We start from the raw sequence: 3,981 nt of genomic DNA on the forward strand, positions 1-3,981 counted from the left end.
ACAGCATAAGTGCTGTTTTATTCAAGTGAATCTGGTAACCCAGTTTGGTCTTGAAATTCACCTCTTATCTCCTTTATTTTACCAAAAGAATACAAGACCTTTCTCATAAACTCACTTACTTAGGGTACGCCAAGGATTCAAAAGCAGCTATAGTTCAGAAACAAGTTTTCCAGAACAGTTACACTGTGAAATAAAACCCAAACCTACTATGAGAAAATTTGAAAGCAACCCTAGGGACTGCAGAGACTGAAAGAGGTCTGATTTTCAATTAATTGGCCCCTAAAGCATGAAGTTCTAGTGCTTTTAAAGGGGCAATTTGTAGATGGTGGGGAAAACTCTTCCCAAACATTCAAGCTGAAAATCTCAAAAACATCTTATTCTTTTTTAAGCCATTAGCTCCCATATTCCAACAACCAAAAAAAAAAAAAAAAATCTTGCTTAGTCTATTTTTTAAATATTTTTTTTTCGCTTGTCTTTCTTTTTAGCTTTACTTCTAAAGACTATAGTTTTGATGTCCAACATTTTATGGCTGGATTATTACAATGACTTCCTAACTGCCCCCTTATTCTTTATTCTATTCATAATTAAGCCGAAAGTTCCCACTGAGATCTGTGCCCCTTATTCTTATATACCATTTTGATACACTGCCACCAGACAAGATCTGCTAAAACACAAACCTGCTCAAAGACTTCCAATGATTCCCCCATTTCCCAAAAGAGCATTCTAGACACAACTTGTGTCTCAGTCATGAAGTATATCAGAAGTTTTCCCTTCCCCTTCTGCCAACGTAAATCTTCCCTATTCTTTCATTTGGCTCCAGTCTATCCATGTGAAAGGGTAAATAATCATACTAAGCAAGACATAATCTTTCTCCTTAATTAGATTCTAAACTCCTTGAGGGCTGAGAGCAAATCTGCACAATCCTCTCAAAAGCAAACATATTGCTCAAGTATTTGTTAAATATATCAAAGATTGATGACACTGGATTAAGCCACCAACATTCATTCTCACCTCTTTAGCTGAGGTGCACCAGGGCAGTTTGGGAATTTTCTATGTGCTGAGCAAGTGTAGGAGTTCAATCCTATTAGCCATGTCACCGTTTATTCTTCAACTGGAAGAAATTGGCCCCAGAAGTTTGGGACATTTTACTCACACATGCAAAATCCAAACAGTTCTGTAAGAAGGATTTATGTTGGGAAAAGAATAAACATTTGATGTCCAGTTGGTTCCTCTTAATATTCCAAATTCCATTGTGTAAAACAGATTCCAATTTTTACTACAGTGGAAAATTTGTGATGTGAGAACTACTTGGAGAAATTTCCCATCTTAGATCAATGAAAAAATAGACCATAGAAAGCTTTTAGTGGCTACAGATGCTACTGATTTAAGGCACTGTAATAATTCCTTTAAAGGCAGTAACACCAACAATGTCAAGCAATGTCTTGGTGCTAGTGTGAGTGAAACCAACTCAAATGCTTACTTTGTCTGAGTAGCAGAACTGCACGTTGTTTAAAAATAATGCTGTATTTGTAGGGAAAAAAATTGTGTCAAATATAATATAATTCCATGGCCATGGATGACATTGTACCATCATCATCATCATCATCATGAATTGTAATCAAGAGACCCCCAAAAAAGAGCTATGCATAAAATTTTGTCTGAATATGTATCATTCAATAATCAGAATTTCTTATTTCCACTTATTAGACTATCTCCAATACACTTGCTTAGCACTTAAATTTTTTAAATTAAATTCATTGAGTGCTCCCTTCGGCAGCACATATACCAAAATTGGAACGATACAGAGAAGATTAGCATGGCCCCTGCGCAAGGATGACACGCAAATTCGTGAAGCGTTCCATATTAAAAAAATAATTTAAAAAATAAATTAATAAATAAATAAATTAATTAATTAAATTCATTGAGGTGACAATGGTTAGTAAAATTACATAGGTTTCAAGTATGCAATTCTATATATTAAAACTAAATTAAATTAAAATTAATTGTTAAAGATATATAAAATTACAGTTGAAGTATAAATGAAGATAGACTTGCTATAAATCATATATTAAAAATTCAGAGAGCAGATTGGGATTTAAAATGTGATGTTTAGAATGCTAAACTTTAAATAACATTTATATATTCTGATTTGACTGTCACATTTCTAAATTTATCTTTTGAATATTTGTGCCCAAGAAAATGATTTCTTCCATGACGATTTAAGCAGATTAAAATAATATTTAAGATAAACACAGTTATTTTGAAAATGGTTTTATTAGTTTCAGGTATACAAAACAACATACTAATTAGACATTTATATACCTCACAAAGTAATAACTGCAATAAGTCTATTACCCATCTGATATTGTACATAATTAATAGAATATTGTTAACTATATTCCCTATGCTGTATTTTAAATCCCTGTGATGCTTTTGTAACTCCTAATTTGCACTTTATAATCCCTTCATTTTTCTCACTTAGTCCCCAATCCCCCTCCCGTCTAGTAAACATCTGTTTGTTCTCTATATCCATGGGTCTGTTTCTGTTCTGTTTATTTATTGTGTTCGTTGATTCTCTTCTTCAGATTCCACATATAAGTGAGATCACATGGTATTTTTACTTCTCAGACTGACTTATTTCACTTAGCATAATACCCTCTAGCTCCATCCATGTTGTCGCAAGTGGTAAGATTTCATTCTTTTTGTGTGGTCAGTAATATTCCATTGTATATATGTACCACAATTTATTTATCCAATTGTTTATTGATAGATATTTCAGTAGTTTCCTTATCTTGGCTATCGTGAATAATGTTGCAGTGAACATAGGGGTACATATATCTTTTGAATTAGTGTTTCAAATTTCTTTGGATAAATACCCAAGAGTGTGATTGCTGGGTCATGAGGTAGTTATATTTTTCATTTTTTGAGGAACCTTCATAGTGGCTGCACCAATTTGCAACCCCACCAACAGTGTATGAGGGTGCCTTTTCTCCAAATTCTCACCCCACTTGTTGTTTGTTGATTTATTGACAATGGCCATTCTGACAGGTGTGAAGTGATATCTTACTGTGGTTTTTATTTGCATTTCTCTAATGATTAGTTACATTGAAAATCTTTTCATATGTCTATTATCCATCTGTATGTGCTTTTTGGAGAAAGAGAAATGTCTATTCTGGTCCTTTCCCCATTATTTAGTTGGATTGTTTGGGGTTTTTTTGGTGTTGAGTTGTATGAGTTTTGGTGTTGAGTTGTATGAGTTTTTTATACATTTTGGATATTAACCCCTTATCAGATGTATCATTGGTGAATATCCTTTCCCATTCAGTAGGATGCTTTCTCATTTTATTGATGGTTTCCTTTGCTGTGTTTGATGTAGTCCCATTTGTTTACTTTTTCTTTTGTTTCCCTTGCCCAAGGAGATAAATCAGTAAAAGTATTACTAAGGGTAATGTGTGAGAGTTTACTGCCTTTTAGGAGTTCTTTCAGGAGAGTTCTATGGTTTCAGGTCTTACATTTAAGTCTTTAATCCATTTTGAGTTTATTCTTATATATGGCATAAGCATGTGATCCAGTTTCATGTTTATGCAGGTATCTGTCCAGTTTTCCCAAAACCATTTATTCAATAGACTGTCTTTACCCCCATTATATACCATATTTCCCTGAAAATAAGACCTAGTCAGACAATCAGCTCTAATGTGTCTTTTGGAGCAAAAATTAGTATAAAACCCGGTCTTATTTTACTATAATATAAGACTGGGTCTATAATATAATATAATATAATATAATATAATATAATATAATATAATATAATATAATATAATATAATATAATAATATAATATAGTAATGTAATATATAGCAGGTCTTATATTAATTTTTGCTCCCAAAGATGCATTAGAGCTGATTGTCTGACTAGGTCTCATTTTGGGGGAAACAGGGTAATATTGCTTCCTTTGTCATAGAGTAAATGACCATATATATA

At 32.7% G+C, this 3,981-nt stretch overlaps 1 non-coding gene across 1 annotated transcript; it reads left to right on the plus strand.

Moving 5' to 3' along the window:
* The first annotated feature begins 1,761 nt into the window (after nt 1-1,761).
* On the plus strand, nt 1,762-1,868 carry LOC117030645 (U6 spliceosomal RNA). Its single transcript, XR_004424431.1, has one exon. It is a non-coding gene; the product is annotated as a U6 spliceosomal RNA (small nuclear RNA).
* Nucleotides 1,869-3,981: the final 2,113 nt, after the last annotated feature.

Source organism: Rhinolophus ferrumequinum, chromosome X (genome assembly GCF_004115265.2).
Source record: "Rhinolophus ferrumequinum isolate MPI-CBG mRhiFer1 chromosome X, mRhiFer1_v1.p, whole genome shotgun sequence".
NCBI lineage: Eukaryota > Metazoa > Chordata > Mammalia > Chiroptera > Rhinolophidae > Rhinolophus > Rhinolophus ferrumequinum.